At 37.4% G+C, this 18,870-nt stretch overlaps 1 pseudogene; it reads right to left on the minus strand.

Annotated features, from left to right (window-relative positions):
• Nucleotides 1–16,241: 16,241 nt before the first annotated feature.
• Nucleotides 16,242–18,506, minus strand: LOC100968479 (heterogeneous nuclear ribonucleoprotein A3-like; annotated as a pseudogene).
• Nucleotides 18,507–18,870: the final 364 nt, after the last annotated feature.

Genomic DNA, 18,870 nt, shown 5'->3' on the forward strand with positions numbered 1-18,870 from the left:
AGCAGAGAGCCATTCAAATTGGTAAAAAAAAAAAAAAAAAAGAAAAAAGAAAAGAAACAATCTATGGAATTTATATACAGAAACTACAGACAGATCTCATAACAGATTAGGGAATAGTTCTAATCTGAGGGCTCAGACAGACTTCCCTGAAGAAGGTCTATTTGGGTTGCAATCTGAAGGATGAATTGGAGGTGACTAGGCAGAGTGTTTGTAGGAAAGCTTTGCAGACTGATGGAAGACAGGGCATGTGTGAGGAAACATGGCATTACAGGACCTGGAAGAAGAAGATGATGCGTAGAAGGAGTGAGAAAAAACAAGGCTTTCCAGTCATTGCAAGAACTTTGCCCATCACATTAAGAACAGTGAAAGGCCTTTGTAAGAATTTGCGGGTTGGGAATAATAAGATCTTCTTTTTCAAAAGATCTTTCTGCCCCTTCTGTGGAGAATGGATTGTTGGAGCCTACGTAAAGAGGAGAGAGTGGTGAGCAGGCTGTTGTGGAAGCCTGACAGGAAGTGAGATTACCTTGGACAGGGATGGTAGAAGTGCTGTGGATGGAAAGGAGAGGACAGCTTAGAAAGATTTCAGACATAAAAACAAGCAAGGAAAGATTTGTTTCTGTAGGGGATAAAACAACCTATTTCAAGGATGACTGCTATATTTCTGTCTTGCAAACAAGATGAATAGTTCTCTCATTTACTGAGCTAGGGCAACCTGGGTAAGAAGTTGTTTTGCAGAAAAGATGATGAATTTACTTTGGATCTACTGGTTTTGAATTTCCTTTAGGGCATACCATGTGGACAGTGAGTAGGTGATTAGATGCAGGGATCTGGACTCAGGAGAAAGGTCTGGACGACAATAAAGATTTGGAAATTCAAGGACCTTTGGGTGAGAAGTTAACAGAGAGAGTACTGAGGTAAAGAATAAAGTCTGAGAAAGAGCTTTGGAAAGTCTAAACATACAATACACATAAAGGAGACTAAGAAAACCACAGGGGCATGGAATTGACGCTTATTCTTTCGATAAACTTGAGTTTTTTGTTGTCTTTCTTTTTTGTTCTTATTTTTATTGGCTGAATCAGTGACTGCTAAAAATCCTTCTCCAGCACCCCTTAATTGTTCTATCTTCCATTCTTTAGAGACCTAAAAGTCCAAAGCCTTCATGCTTTCTGCATGGTAAGAGGGTTAGGTGGTCTCCTACGCTGTGTTATTTCAGGGATTACAGGAATGTGTCTGTTCACAAAGTTTGCTGGTGTACAAGACTCCAAAGTATTGGCTTGTCTCTTGGCTGAGGACCTTTTCATTCTCTGTTAATATAAAAAATTCATTGGCATTGTAACTTTTTTATGAGTCACCATTTATGTAGGTATATTCCAACTAAGATGGAAATAAATGTATGTCTTTCTTTTGGAAAGAGGTGAAAGAATAATCTTAGAATCAGTGAAATGTTATCAACTGTCACCTTGCCCACTAATATTCTTATGCAAATATCCATTAAAAACTAAATGATAAATTATCTCTGGAAATCTATACAGAATACTGAGTACTATCATTCACTTTTTCTCTTCACTATCACCTTTAAACTTCTGTATCAGTTTTTATTTTTCTAAAATAGTACTCAACAGAGTTGTGGTATATCATTAGTACAAACTTATAAGGCTGTGGTCCAACATAATTAAAATAATTTCAAGTAAATACAAACTAAGCTTCCCTCAAGCTCTCGGTTCCACCCTGCCAAATCTCATCTTGATCCTCCTTGTGTCTCCTAGCCTCACTTATGGATTTTTAAGACAACTGGTTATGTAATTGTCCTTCCTGAAACTTTTATACTCCTTCTTGAGACGCTTTCAGCAGTTTGAGTAAATGCTTTGTGTTGCTATTTAGCCTTTTTCCATCTGGATGCAAACCTCCAGATATACTATGATAGACAGATGAGAAAATTCAAGGCCAGAGAGGAGTGAGGGAAGTTAAAAAGAAGTGAACTTTCCTTCAGTGTTGTGGGATGGATCAAATGGCTGCCTATGACTCAGACTTTTCATATTTTTATTTCAGGCAGGAGTTAAGATTCACTAATGATTTTTGTCTAGTAACACATTTAGTAAACCCACAACTCCAGCTGACTCTCTTTCACAGAGTGGATATTAAAATTGCTGATAGACTCTTTTAAAAAGCACATAAAGAGAGGCAAGTGTTCAGAAGGCACGTGCTGAAAATTCATGTTAATCTAAATGGATGTGTGAGAGAACAGATAAAAAATGATATGTTTTACAAACATGACAATGTAGACATCTGAGTGTCACTTTTCCTTTACCTTCTGCATTTGCTTTGATTCTTTTTTGATAATCTAATATATGTGTTAATTACATTGGCAACATGGCTTTTATTACAATATAGTATTCTTTAGCAAGAGGGTATTGGTTGTTATTGCTAGGGATTATTGAGTTTGAAGAGAGGATGAAGGGGAAAATCTGGAAAGTAGGACAGGAAGTAATCTTTTTATTTTAATTTTAGAGACAGGATCTCACTCCATCTCCCAGACTGGAATGCAGCGGCATGATCACAGCTCACTGTAGCCTCAAGCTTCTGGTCTCAAGCAAACCTCTCACTTCAGCTCCCCAAGTGGCTGGGACTATAGGCAGTGCCACCATGCCTAGCTAATTTTTTTATTTTGTTGAGATAGGGTCTTACTGTGGTGCCCAGGCTGATCTCCAAACCCTGCCCTCAAGAGATCCTCCAGCCTTGGACTCCCAAAGTGCTGGGATATAGGTGTGAGCCACTTTGCCTGGCCAGGAAGCAATTTTTTAAGGTCTAGTAAAGGAGACTATCACATGTAATGGATTTGTTCAAGAGACTTCTCTTAAATAATATTCCGATGCCTAGAATACAAATGGTAGGGCTACTCCTGAACAATGTCGGAAATAGTATCAAGCTGAAAGATGGAGTGCTACAATTCCCATGTACTTGCTTTATCTTTTATCTTCTCCTCCTGAGTTCCTATGCAATACCCCTGTTAGTCATCTGTGTTAGTAGTCTCTTGCTGTGTAATCAATTCCCCTCCCCCAAATTGTGGCTTACTAGTAAACATTTATTATCTCACACAGGTTTGTGAGTCAAAAATCATAAAGCTGGGTGGTTCTAGCCTAATGTCTCTCATAGGCTTGCAGAAAAGCTGTCAGGGTTACACTCAACAGAAGGCTGGACTGAGAAAAAGGATCTGCTTTCAAAGTGGCTTACTGGCCCACTGCTGCTGGCCTTTGGCTGGAGGCCTTTGTTTTTTGCCACATGGACCTCTCCATAGGGCTGTTTGAGTGTCTTCACGATATAACAGATGACTTCCGGAAGAAAGTTCAGTCCAGGAGAAAGCAAGAAGGAAGTTGTCATGTCCTTTATGAGCTAGCTTTGAAAGCTATACTCCTTCATTTCTGATAAATCCTATTAATGACTCGGGTAAGCCCTATGTGGAAGGGGATTATGCAAGGGCATGAATACCAGTGGGCATGAATCACTGCACGGCCGTGATGGAGGCAGGCTACCACCACATCTCTTGCAAAATAAATCTTAGAAGTCCACGGAACACACCTAAAAAATCACTGCTGTTGGTCAGTTATTTTTAAATTGTATGATCCTTTACGAGAATGAAGAAGGAACAATACTTTTTTTTTTTCTCTTTGGACTCTGTTACATTTTGGCTAAAAACCAAACATTAGAATAATTACAGAGGCAAAACATACTTTTTTCCCTTTTGCGGTAATTTCTTCCATCATCTGCAATTGTTTCTACTTTTTTTTGGTGCTCAAATTTTTCTCTGGCTTTGTGGTGGTATATCCCCTAATATTTGTCTTGCTAAAATGTATATTTTCTTAATCATGCTTCCACTTAATACCCCTTCCTTAAATTCTCATGTCAGGTGATCTCAGTTTGCTAAAATGAAAAAAGTTATTTGGTCAAACAAATTTATTCAAAAAGTTATAAATTATGTATTCATTACTTTTTTGGTGTTTTTGTATGATTAGAAGATGTTCACTGTCTCAATGTACTGAATCTTGTGATATGGAATTTTATGCAGAATTAGAGTCAACTGAGGACCTTTTAGATATTAATAACCATACCACAGACTTGTGTTTTGGAGTAGTTGGTAGCATTCCAATGCTTTCTTTGAAAAAAACAAAAAAAAAAAACAAAACAAAACCAAGAAACCAAAATAAATTACAAACATTGTGATTTTAAAAGTATCAGGAGTGGCAAAAGCAAGGAGGACTAGAGATACTGAAATTCCAGAGAGGGGAGACCTTTTCAGAGTTTGTACCTGCTTTTATTTTGGAGGCCTTTGATAGTTTTTGTTGTGGAACAATGTTTGGGAATCTATGCTTTTGGGAGCAGAGGATATTTGATGGGGATTAGAGAAAAAAAGAACCCAGAAGCAGTCACATCAAACTGAAGTAAAACAAACAAACAAACAAACAAACAAAAATCCAAAACCTGGAGATTCAAGGAACTTCAACTCTTGGCTGGTTTCTTTCTCAGTATATTTGCGGAATTCCCAAGCTTTATCACATGGGTTGCCAAATAGTTAAGATAGTTTTTCAAAACCAGTAGAAATTCCTGCAGTCTCAAAGCACTTTACAGAAAAAAACCTTCCAGAGGCAGGGCCCTAAGAAAATAAAAGGCAAGAATTAAAAGCTCTTAAAGGAGTGATGAATTGAGACTGATTAGTTGCAACTTTTCCTGAGGGCATGTACCCATCTGGATGCATCTGAAAGTTCCCTGAGTGTAGTAAAAAACATATAAACGTCTAAACACCCAGTAAACTTAACAAACCACAAACTGGATAATGTCTATGAAAAATAGTACCTAGGCACACCATGATAAAAGTGCTTAAAACCAAAGACAATGAGAAAATCAGAAATGCATCTGGGGGCAAGGGAAGGCACTCCACATAAATATTTGCCCAAAATCTTTACCTATACCCCAAGTCTGCTTTACTTCAACTTTTTTTAAAATTTAAAACAGGAAATACATGTGCAAGTTCGTAACGTGCATATTGCATAACACTGAGGTTTGGGGTACAAATGATGTCATCACTCAGGTAGTGAGCATATTACCCAATGGGTAGTTTTTCAAACCATGGCCCCACTCTTTCTCCCCTCTCTAGTAGTCCACAATGTCTATTCTTCCCATCTTTATGTCCATGAGTACCCAATGTTTAGCTCCCACTTATGAGACATGCAGTATTTGGTTTTCTGTCTCTGCATTAATTAGCTTAGGTTTATGGCCTCTGGCTGTATCCATGTTGCTGCAAAGGATATTATTTTGTTCTTTTTCGTGGCTGCATAGTCCATGGTGTACGTACACCACATTTTCTTTATCCAATCCACCATCAATGGGCACCTAGTAATTTCTCTTTTAGCATGCCCCCCTAAGGCACTAGTACTGTTTTAAAGAAAATTTCCAGCAGTTTTGGAGATAAAGTGCATGTCATCTTTGAAGTTAGAAAGGGTCAATAACTTCAAATAAGGAACTCTAACAAAAGATAAAGGGAAAATAGAGCAAGGGAAGAGAATGCTATACAAAATAGGATCCTCCTCCAGTTAGAGCTATTTTAAATATCATGGTTAGCTGTATCAAACATAGATTTGTCATTCACAGCACCAACAAGACTAGTATTCACTCTACAGAGTACAGTAGATGCAGGAAATGGCAGTGGCCTTATGAAAATTAATCTGTGCTAAAGGAATATGATCCCCAAAATTTGTTTTTATTTAATATGAATGCTGTTGGTGTGTATATATGCAAGTTTATTGCAGTGAGAAAGACAACAATATATAGATATTGGCTTTACATTCATGTACTTTCTTTCAAACATGTAATCAAGATGCAGACTTACTTGAGGGTTTGTTTGTGTAACGATAGATCAAGATTTTGCATTCTATTTTATGAACATTAGTAACACAAATAGGATTCTGGGAATAAGAACAATGTTCATTTTGAAATTTGAGATTGTGATGCTTAGAATAAAGAATGAGATGATGAGTGAATCTCCGTGTCCTTACACGACCTCTGACTACCATATAGAATTCACTGTGCAAGTGCTCCTGTCAGCCCAAAGATCAGTAAAGTCACCATGACCCATTTTACTCTGTGCTGTGTCCAGCAGCTGGTATATGTTTTAACAGTTGGTATTTGGATTATGGTATTTCTAAGAGCCCAGGGACAATCTTACATTGAAACAGTTCTGTAACAATTACTAGAAACCTAACTCCTGCATAAGTATTTGCCTAAATGTTTATGGATTTGAGCAACAAAACTGGGAGCTCCTTACACCAATCCTTAAAGTTAAGTCTTTATAAAAATTGAGTATACATTTCAATAAAGTTATCAATTTGGGGGCTCAAATAATCAGCCTTGGTCATCACCTGGACATAAGATCTCAAGTAGAAGGCAGACCATGGAAGTGATACCAACCTGAAGTGAAGTATCCCTTTCCATACCCAATTCTATTGAAATTCTATCCTATTTTTTCCCCATACATGTCAGAGTTGGCTCTTAAACTCATCAATACAAGGTCTAAAGCAGACAAAATATCCATCCACATCTTTAACAGTTATAAGGAAGACAACTGCAGAAAACCAAAGGTGTTCTTTATAGTTACCCCCAACTCAAGTAGGGATGATGAAAAAATCAGGTTAATTAAGTAATTAATAGAGTACAAACAGGTGGGTAGAATGTGTTAACTGGAAGCCAACCATTAGTGGTTATAAAATTGAAGAACTAGTCATAATAAAATCTAATTTTACTTAATTAGGCTTTCTCATAATTCTAGAATGCTAAAGAAACACCTTTGTCTGCTTATTTGAAATAAATAGGAGTTTATACCATTTCAAGTAATAATAGAAACATATTTATTAAAAGAAAAGGTGTTTGTTTTTTAAAGTGATCCCCCCAAAAATATATAAGCTTGTATTAGTCTCCTTAGGTTGCCATAAGAGAATACTGCAGACTGGGTAGCTTAAACAACAGAAATTTATTTTCTCACAATTCTGGAAGATGAAATTCCAAGAAACAGATGCCACTAGAATTGATTTCTGGTGTAGCCTTACTCCCTGGCTTGCAGATAGCCACACTCCCACAATGTTCTCACATGACCTTTCCTGTGTGAGTACAAAGCTTCTCTTCCTTTTCTTATAAGGACACAGTCCTAATGGATTTGGGCCCTACCCTTATGATGTCTTTAACCTTAGTTACCTCCTTAAAGGCTGTATCTCCAAATACAATCACATTAGGGAGTAGGATTTCAGCCTATATATTTTGGGGGAACAAAGTCAGTCCATAATAGGGGGATACAAAGTGTAATACAATTAATGTAAAAATTAAAAAGCAAAAAAATTAAAAATATCTTAAAGGATATTATTGACCTGAAATGATGTTACTTTATATCAGTTATCTCTAAATAGTAGGTAAATAATTATATGATTTTTATAGCAATGTTATTCCTGTTTCATTTCCCTAATTTCTCTTCAGTAAGCATACATTAGTGGTGCAGCTTTAAAGTACTATTTGTTTAGTATTGTATGATACACAGTGCTTCATGATATTTTAACTCACTGCATTCCAGAGACAGGTATTGCAACATGACAATCCAAGAGCATATTTTTAGGAGTAAAATTTAGAACAGTTATAAATTATTTTTCAACATATTATGAAGTAAGTTTACCTTCCATGTTGTTGTAATAACATCTTGCAGTGTCGAATGTTTAGGTAGGGGAAAGAAATCTGGCAGGCAGATATATATTCAAAGACATCATTGATTTTCTACCTATCCTGGCAAACTCCTTCTGGTTTCCTGCTTCCCATGAAGCCTTTCTTAAACATGTAACCCAAAATTTTGTGGAGAGGAATATATTTTTTCCCTTGAGGGAGAAGGCCAGGAATTGGGTAGAAGAGTGGCAGGAAGCCCCTGAGTTGAGTTGCACCATATCAGCATGAGTCATTTTAGTCATCTATAGTCAGTGATCAAGAATCCATGAGCCTTTCAACACTGATTGTTGAAAAGAAATATCAGTGGTAAAATAGGATATGTTACAACATGACAGGATACAAAGAGCCACAGGATACACATGACATGTTCTCAGAGTGGGTCTACTTTAATAAAAGATTTGGGGAAAATGTACTGTAAACCGAAGAAAGCATGGGTATATTCTGAATTAGAATGGCAACTGTGTAAGAATTTTTAAATAAAACTTCGAAGAAATTTTGCTTTGTAAATATTTTGGACTACATACTAGACACTTAATACATTGTTAAATTTCTTTCATGATGCTGTGATGAAAATATTTGAGAAGAATTTTTTTTTTTTTTTTTTTTTGAGATGCAGAGTCTCGCCCTGTCGCCCAGGCTGGAGTGCAGTGGCAAGATCTCTACTCACTGCAAGCTCTGCCTTTCAGGTTCACACCATTCTCCTGCCTCAGTCCCCCGGGTAGCTGGGACTACAGGTGCCCATCACCACGCCTGGCTAATTTTTTGTATTTTTAGTAGAGACGAGGTTTCACCGTGTTAGGCAGGATGGTCTCGATCTCCTGACCTCATGATCTGCCCGCCTCGGCCTCCCAAAGTGCTGGGATTACAGGCGTCAGCCACCATGCCCAGCCAAGAAGAATGTTTTTAACCTATTCCATGTATTCTCAGTGGAGCCCTGCATTTCCCAAGGGGGCAAAACATGATTCTTGAGGAGCAGAAAAATCTTAACTATTAGCCCTCCAGAAGGGTCAAAATATACAAATAACATAGTGTGCTATGTTATTAAAATTCACTAGGAGGAAACAATACAAAAATATAAAAAGTCTTTTTGCTGGGAACAATAATGAAAAAAGGTTGAGAAAAACCAATCTATTCTGATCAGTCGCTTACTATATCACCTTATTATGGCTACTTGATTTTAAACTTCTTCTATGGTAATAAGTATATTTTCTCCACTCTCAACCCCATCCATGTTTGAAGCTATATAGAAATATCTATAAGGGCGAATAAGAAAGAAAATGATTGGTGTTGTTAATATCATTTGTTATTAGGGAAAGGAAGTCATTGAATGAATATTGAACCAAAAACTAAAGACCATGAAATTCTGTTTTATTGACCATAAAGTGTTTTATGATTATAATTTCTTTACTGATTAAATTTCTTAAATGATTAGAAGTTAGAGAAAGAAACAAAAACTTCATGGGAAAATATTTTGTCATAACTGAGATGCAATGAAGTTAACATAAATGTAGAGAGAAATGTATAATCATTGCCCACTGTGTACAAAGGCATCAATATTTAGTCTTTAGAGGAATGAAAATGGCTCCATGCTGATGAATATACCTAATTGGGAAGCAATATCTGAGTCATGGAATTGCTAAACTATTAAATGAAAATAAGCTAGAAGGGTGCTAGTATTAGTTCTCCTATCTTTTCATCCTTTACTTTGTGCCAGTTTTTTAGCATAAATGTAGCTGATGATGTTACTTCTTTTCTTTTAGAAAAAAATGCCATTTAAAAGACTCTAAGATTAATTGCTTCGTTCTGTTGGTTTAACATGCAGTAGCAGAGTGCCATGGCTGTTTTGCACATTACAGCCTGATGAAACCAACTGTTTTGACAACCCTCTATAACCTGAGTCACAAGGGATTTAGTAATAGGCTGCTTTCCAAATCTTACCTTGAGAAATGATTAATAAGCTTGAAATCTCTTTCTTTCACTTAATGCCCTCTGTGCTTTCTCTGTGCCCCTCACTTTAATAGTGGGCAGTATGTGAGGAGGCACTGCCCCTTATTTGGTGTTTGCCCCTGGGATGACTCCTACGTTTAGCAGAGAATCGTTATGAAATATACTAGAGAAGGGCCCAGGGAGCACAGTCTTAGTTATGCTCAAGCTGTTGCTTTGTAATAACAGTTGGTTTCTACTGCCTGTCAGGCCCAACACTAGTGGATGCTCAGTCAACTCAGATTACAGAAGTCAGGCAGAGATCACGTCCTTTATTAAAACTTTATCCTCTTCCATTTTTGATGATAGGTTGGCTAACTTTATTCATGGTTTGGCTTTCATGGATAGGATGCTGTTGTTAATGGCTACAAATAACTACCCACTAATTCTTCCAACAAGCCTGGGTGATGTGCCTGACACTACAATCACGAAAAGCAACTGTTTGACCAAATATTTTACCCTGGTTAACAAGGACCACCAGCTTCCTAGACTATAGTATATGTGTTCTTTCTGTCTGGTGCCTAACAAAGTGACATATATATTTTGTATTTTGTCATACTGCACATATGTGGTTAATGAAGAAATCATAGATTTCTGTTCCAAAACATGAATTTGAACTTAGTACGACAGTGCAAATTAAAGAAATGAGCTGACACTTGAAGTTAAAAATGTTGAGGTTCTAAATTACTTAAGAGATAAAACAGCCAGGCATGGTGGCTCCCACCTGTCATCCCAGCTACTCCAGGGGCTGAGGCCATAGAATTGCTTGAGACCAGGAACTCAAGATCAGGTTGGGCAACATAGCATCTCTTTAAAAATTAGCTGTATGTGGCACCTGTAGTTTCAGCTCCTCTGGAGGCTAAATTTGGAGGATCCCTTGACCTCAAAAGTTTGAGGCTTTAGTGAGCTATGTTCGTGCCACTGCACTCCAGCCGGGGAGACAGAGCAAGACTGTCTCTTAAAAAAAAAAAAAAAAGAGAGACAGAGAGAAAACAATTAGTCTACTTGTTGCTGTATAATCAACCTGATATTTGAGTCTTGGCAGGATGAATTTAATCTCTCTGGCTCTTAGTTTCGCTACTAAACAGCAAACTCTATGGGGAGAAGGATGTCTGCCTCATTCAATGGTAGAATTTCTGCATCTAGGGTAGTGCCCAGGAAATAATAAGGATTCAATAAATATTTGTTCAGTTAAATGCAATGGAGTGATGCCATGATTCCAAATATCCTAAGAAAGTTTAGCAGAACTATATATACATACATACATGTATGTATATAAATATATCAAAACAGCATCCCCAATTCAAAACCAATCCGCTTTCTAATTTATAGCATTAGATGATTTTTCATGCTTTGTGATGTTTCTCTATTAAACTGACAAATCTTAAGGGTCATGTCTTTTACTCCTTTATTCTGTTTTTCATTATTCTTATTTTCAGTGTCTTTAACAGCCTCATTCTAAGGATGTAAGCACATTCCATGCTCCTTTTCAAGGCATCAGTTACTTAATTTATATACAAAGAACACATAAATACAGTAAAAAAAAATAATAATACAGAAGAGCTTATGGTGAAAAGCAACTCTCTTGCTCCATCCCTCCTACCTTTATTTTTAGTCCCTAGTTCAACCTCTTTTAACTGTTTATATTTTAGTTTTTCAAGCAGTTATCTGGTTGTTATCTTCAATGTTGTCTCCTAAAGTGGATTCCTAATTTCATTCAGAATAAATAAGAAACCGTGTTTCGGTAAAATATTTTCACTTTTCCCTTCATCTTCCCAGTACGTAGAACAGTGCCTGGCACTTAGTTGTCCCTCAGTAAACATTCATTGAATGTATTGGGGGAAAATGACAAAGAAGGTAGCTAGAAAAAAGGTAATGTTTCTTTGCAAAGCAGCACCAATTCTCTTAACACAGAAAAGACCTAGGAAACCGGAGGACAAAGACATTTTAGAAAATAAAACAAAAATCCATTAAATGACATTATTCCTCAGCTCCTATCAGTCTCAGCACAGTTTAATGGAATGTAATCTTTATCTCTTCCACGATTGTAATTATGTAACAGGCAACAAGGGTTCCCATATTATTTTAGGCAATGCAGCTGACCTCAAAGATAGCAGCAGCTGAGCAATGAAGGTAATCTAATTTTAAATTATTGTGCGGGTAGTAAACATTTAAACATTTTCCTATTATACTTAAAACTTAAAAAAAATCTGCCCTAACTTAGTGGCATATATATTTGGGTTTTTTGTTTGTTTTAAACTTTCACTGATTTATGATAAAATTGGCATATCTTTCATACCAGCCCTCTAACCAGCACTTCGAGTTTTATATCATGGTTCATAATTCAGAAACATGGCCTCCTGCGACAAAAATTAACTCTTCCTCCTCTTAACTTCTAAACGTGCCATCTTCCAGATTCCTTCATTTTTGTGTACCTCCAAAAATCTAGTCCTTAATTATATTTTAAAAACCAATTTAGTAGCAAAACCAAGTCCAAATGAATGTTTTTGAATAGACTTGAAATAGATAAAGCAATTATTTTTTGCATTTCTGTTCTCATTGAACTAGAAATTTGCTAATCCTCAAATATCACCTCCTGTGCGAGCTGATTCCACCAAAATGAGGTAGTCAATTTTTTCTGTAGCTCCCATAGTGGTGGCTAGACCCCTCTAGCGTTGCTAGTTTTACTTTATCTTGTAATTTATTTTCCTTTTTGCTTTCCCTCCATGGGTTTTCACTAAAATGGAGCATTTACTGAGACTCTTATCTATTCCAAGTGTGCTGGATGTTCTATAAACAGATGTATTCTGCACATAAAGAAGCTGGATATGTTTGAGTAAATATGTTAGCAGAGGAATAGAAGTGACATATAAAAACACCTCTCAATTTGTGAGCAGAGAGTGCTATTGAGGATATGGTGAAGTTCAAGGTAGGGACATTGTAGAAGTGTCTCAGAAGATAAGACCAATATCCTTTAAGCATTGGTTTGTAGATAATATGTTGCCATTCCTATCCTGCCATGTATAGTATATTTGTAATTCATTTGTAGTCCATGTTTGAAAACCCACTACCATGTATTGTCTCCCTGCTAAGTGCTGATCTTGGTTTTGAGGCTGCTAGTCAGTCTGAGGCAGGGTCTCTGTTGTGGTCATGTGTATCATAGGAGACATCAGCTTCTGCTCTGCCAGGCAGGTTCTGCATTAGGAAGAATGCTTATCAATAGCTCATGCTGGTAACAGCACAGCAGTTAAAATATATTCAGCTACTAGAGCTGGTTGCTGACTTAACTCTAAATGTCACAGATCTTTTTTGGGGGAATTTAGTTTCCATACTTAATCATGTATACATCAGTATATAAACTATTGTATGGAGAAGACAGGGTAGCTCAAAAGGAAGCAATGTAGAATAGAATGTACATATATTCAATATTATATATCTTAGGAAAACTGAGGGAAAGGAACGACATTGCAGTCTTTTATTCTTACCAACTCTGCGACTTCCAGAAATTCACTCTAGCTGGGCTTATAGAGTGTTCACATATAAAATGAGAGTGGAATAGGGAATTCATAATATCTTTACAGCTCTGAGAAGGCATGGTGTTATACAGGCTGAGTTTATATAGTTCCGAGACACTGGAACCTGGCAATTCTAATATTTCTCCAATCCTAACCTTTTAATGGAGAATCTAGGAGATGAGTGGAATTAGTATTGAAACAGCCAATAAGAATGCTGATTGAAAATCATATTCTCTTAACTATAAAGACAGAGAGGCTCTGATTTGCACTGAAGTAACTTTGGAGACATGGCAAAGTTCATCTTGATTAGGGCATTCACTTGCCTATTACGTTTTTAACTTCCATGTACTGGGTAGGTATAGGCCTTTTCCATTCACACTGTCTAGAGCCGGGAAGAAAACCGTTAGTCCTTAAACCAGCATTTCCTGCCTCTGCCAGAAATGGAGAAACTACAGAACTGATTATTCACTCCAACTTCCCCACATGGGCTGTGAACTTGCAATCTGAGTTTGAGTAAACAAATTTAAACTACCTGAATCCAGGTAGGTGGGGCATACACTGCCCTGGTCACAATAGACCCTCTCACTGGGATCTGCTTCCCTCATTTATATTTCTTTCTAGAATTCCATGGCGTTTGAGGGTGTGGGGCCAATAATGGCTAAATGGCTAGTTGTTAATGGGTTTTTAATCACTCTCCCATGTGAAGGTAACAAATCTTCTGGAGTGAAATTATTGTAATTTAACCAATGACAACACAAACATTGTGTGATTACAGTGGCTTAAAATGTGCAGTTCTGGAAATAGATAATTAAAACTAGAGTGTTCAATGAAATGCACAATGGAAATTAATGGCCAAAAATAAAATAATCTACTTCCTAACCGACTGCCAAATAAACCTAATATCGTGATAGATTCTGACAACAGGGTCCTATTGAAATTCTCCATGATGAACATCACCTTGTATCATTGCAAAAGGAAAGCAGGTAGGAAAAACGAAGATTCTATTCATGGAGGTGAATCTGCCAGTGCAAAGTAGCTGTGTAACCCCTTCCAAATATCATGTGAAGATTGTTTCGAATCCTAAAATCTAAAGCTGTTTAACTTCAACACAGCTGAGCTAGGGTTGCCAGCATATGCCTAGCAATTAACACATAAAATATCTATTTTGTATATAAAAAATATCTCTCTGATTTGGTTGAATCTCAAATGCTAACAGTTTTATTTTTCAATTCATTTATTTCAAACTTTCATATCATATCCAACCATGTGAAGGCTTTGGCTGTGGAAAAGCAGAAAACCTTATAGAAGAGAAGGATATTTTAATAAGCTGGCTAATCCTCTCTAGCCATACCTCTTTCAAATGGATTTTAAAATCACCATGTAATTATAGATGGAGTCCAAGTCAGAGCAGGAATGTGAAATGCCTGCAAGATGCTCCATATAGGCATAGTCTCCAGGAGGCTGTAAAAGAAGCACAGTTTCAACTTTTGGAGAACTTTGAAAAGCAATATCACAGTCAGTTTTTCTGTGGGTTACCACAGTCTTTCAACTCATGCTAAAGGAAGGAGCATTCAGCCCTGACTGAGAACTCATGAGTTAGAAAAACTGATATCAGAAACCAAAAAGCAGCAAAACATGTCAGAGGAAGTGACAATTCAAGCCACTTGCTTCTTGTAGATATCTACAACAAAGAAAATATGTTTGTGGCATCTCATAAAAACACCAGCTGATTTAATATTGCTGGCAAGCCAAAAAGAAAATATAGCTGAGGGTGTGCTAACATAAACTAAAAAAAAAAAAAAGAGGAACAGGAGGATGCTTTAAATACACTGACATGATTTTCCTTGTGTTAGCTTTCAAGGGCATTACTGGAAGCTCATATTACCAACAAATACATTATTGGTCTTGTTTGGGTTCCAAACTTTTGTTTGAACAACTGATTTCCTTTGACACTATTGAAGATAATTCTCTGTGGCTACCATTCTATGAAGAAGTATAAAAACAAAATTGAGATGTTTGTACCACAATGAGGGTTAAAAGGATTTCCCAGTGACTAAGTGAGGGGTTAAACATACTATAGTCTCTGGTTGAAATAAGGATGCATTATCAGTGAAAGTTCTCTTTCACACCTTTTTCCAAATCCACATTCTCACTCCAGACATTGAACTGCCATTTAACAATTGGAGAAATAAAGCATGAAAGCAGGCAGAGAGGAAGTTGTTTACTCAAGAAGACTTTACAGTTAACCAGTGATCAGAACCCAAACTTCTTTATTCCTAGTCTACTTATATTTACATGATGCTAGATTATATTACATAATTCACTTCACTTAAATAAAATGAGTAAGACAAAGTCTCTGTCCTCAGGAGGGTATCAAGAGTCATAGTAAAAAGAACATATTCATTCAGTTACATGTATTTAAGCTTAAATTTCACTTCAAAACTTACTAGGAGACTTTGGACAAATGAGTCAACTACTCTGTGCCTTCGTTTCCTGATCTTGTCTTTACAAGCAAGGATACTAATATATTTTTCACAGAGCTGTTTTAAGAATCAGAAATAACATATATCAGAGACATTCTTAAGTGTTTGGCACACAGTCACTCTTCAATAAATGCCCTCTCATATTATTAATGGAGGAGACGAAAAGTAAACAGATTACTTTAAGGCTGGGAAGAATGAAATGAATGCCATAGGAAGGCACATCAAGTGCTCTGGGCATTTGACTTATGAAGAAGGAGACCGTACAAAATGTTATGCTAAATGAAGCTTCCTCTTTTAGAATCAGAGACACTGAAGAACTTAAAGAAATCTTATTTCTTTTCTTTTTCTTGAAAAGTTAAAAATTCCTTAATTTTTTATTTCTGGTAACACTACCACAATTTACAGTGCAATATACCTGATGTAATGAAAAGAAAAAGCTACGACAGATAAAAGACCTCAGAAATGTACATCTAATTGACATTACATTGTATTAATCAATAGCTGCACTTTTTGCAAACTGTGGCTATGGCAGTCCTGAACAAGAAGGGTTTCCTGTTTAAGCTTCAGTAACTTTTATGACTATCGATCATCGTTCCTTCTGTGGCAGATTTTTACAATTCCTCTAATGCATTTGGGACGATTGTCTCAAAGTAACCTGCAGCTTTCCTAACAACTTCTCGCTCTCTCCCCGTTAAGAACTGTAGCCCTCTTCTGCTGTTTCTAGAACCTTCTGCTACCATATCCACCACTTCTACCACCAGATCCATAACCACCACCATAGGGACTGCCCAAGCTTCTTCCACCAAAACTGCCCCCTTTCATGGTTCCATAATTTGATTGCTGTTGTCCACTATAATTTCCAAAATCATTATAGTTCCCAACACCACCATAGTTATCACTGCCAAAAATTTTTCCTTCATTGTAACCATCATATCCTCCACCACCGCCACTATATCCACCACCTTGGTTTGCATATCCTGGTCCACCACCACCATAGCCCCGTCTACTACTAAAACCAGGACCACTGCCATAGCTGCCACCATCACCTCCAAATCCATTATATCCACCATCATCTCCTCCATAACTACTTCTGCTACCACCACCTCCACCACCATAACCTCCTCTTCCACCAAAGCTTCCATCACAGCCAAAATTACCTTCACCACCTCCAGAGTTTCCTCCACGACCCATAAAATTACCAGATCCACCTCCATGACCTCTCTGTGATCCAGCAGACTGCATCTCTTGTTTAGAAAGTCCCCACCCCTGTTTTTCACTTCACAATTATGCCCATTAATAGTGTGGTATTTCTGAACATCAATTTTATCAACTCTATCATGATCATCAAAAGTTACAAAAGCAAATCCTCTCTTTTTTCCACTCTGCCTGTCTTCCATAATTTCTATGGTTTCAATCTTGCCATACTTTTCAAAGTAGTCTCTCAAATTATATTCTTCTGTATCTTCTTTAATACCACCAACAAAAAGTTTCTTCACTCCTAAATGGAGACCAGGCTTTACAGAATCCTCTCTAGAAACAGCTCTCTTTGGTTCCACTATACACCTATCAACTTTGTGTGGTCGAGCACACATTGCTGCATCCACCTCTTCAACATAAGAATAAGTCACAAAACCAAAGCCCCTGGAACGTTTTGTTTGGGGGTCTCTCATTACCACACAATCTGTGAGTGTGCCCCATTTCTCAAAATGTTCTCTTAAACTATCATTTGTAGTTTCAAAGCTCAGACCACCAGTAAAGAGTTTTCTCAACTGCTATGGTTCCTTTGGATCATGGTACTCCTCCCCCTGGCGGCAGCGGGCTTGGGGCTACTGGGAGGCAGTTTCACCTCCATTTTGAGACCAGACTCTCCTCTTCCAACTCAAGTTCAATATCAGAAATCTTATTTCTAATCCTACCACTCCTTTATCGTTTCTTACCACCACCTCAGGACTTGGGTTATTTTGCCTGTCACTATCTCACATTCATGCTCTCCCTTGTATTTTCTACTTATGAGTTACACATAATAAACTCTCAATGCTATTTCCTCGAGCTCTATGAAAATTGCCTTAGTAGCATTATAAGAATTTATAGACACATAAAAAAACTAATAATATCATTTGTTACAGTCCTTTTTTCACTCTTCTATATATACCTGTCTTCTTTAATTTTTAAAGATGTAGTTGCTACTATTGTGAAGAAGTATCTGTGGTATTAATGTGCTTTCTGAATATTAATTTATTTCTAAGGGCAAGCCAAACATATAGGGATAAAGTCCTCTAATGCTTTTATAGCTTTTTAATGTGTTTTAATTTTTTAAATCTTTAAAATGTTTTTAAAAATTTTTTTGCCTTAGTGTTCATTATAACAATATATAAATAGAAAATTTAAAAATAATTTTTAGTATTCATTTCTCTCTGAATCTTATTCCCCACAAAACTTTATAACCTTATACTTGTGTAATTATCATCAGATGCCGTGAAATCTATTATAAATTTCAGGAACTAATGGCTATCGGGAAATTAAATATTTCTTAAAAGTAGATAAGCTTGTGCAGCTGCCCCACCACTGGCTGAAAGTTCCCATTGGCAGCAGCTTTGTGTCTTTCTGGGATGGATTTCCCAGAGGTAATAGACAGCCCCTCTGCCACTGCCACTGATTGGTAATTGCCCTTGCTGTCACCAGGCTGGGTAAGGAACAAAGACCCGAGTGCCTTACTCACACCTCCAGCACACCACAGCTGCCGTGTGGAGAAGAGGACAGCTGTCTTCTCCATGAGACCAGCACCTTCTCCTCACCAGACAAGACTCCCAACTCCCCCAACTTGGTCTCACAACAAAGCTGCCCCACCCCAGGCTGATCATTCTGATGAGAGGGCCTCTGCATTTCTCTGAGGTGGAGCCCTAAGAAACAAGTGAAAGACCCTCTGCAAGGTCCCCACCCCTGTTTCTCCCAAGCTGGCAAGGGAAGAAAAAGCCTGTGCTAGCCCCAGGGCTGAGATCTGTGGGAGAGGAGCCCACTCTCAGAGCACAGAGAGGAAGCATGGCTACAAGCACAAGGAAATGCAGAGGAGCCAGTGGCTAAGAACCTACCTATGAGCCATTGTGGTGAAGTGCAGTCAACTGGATGACAGCCCAGAT

This window comes from Pan paniscus, chromosome 5, assembly GCF_029289425.2.
Source record: "Pan paniscus chromosome 5, NHGRI_mPanPan1-v2.0_pri, whole genome shotgun sequence".
Classification (NCBI taxonomy): Eukaryota; Metazoa; Chordata; class Mammalia; order Primates; family Hominidae; genus Pan; species Pan paniscus.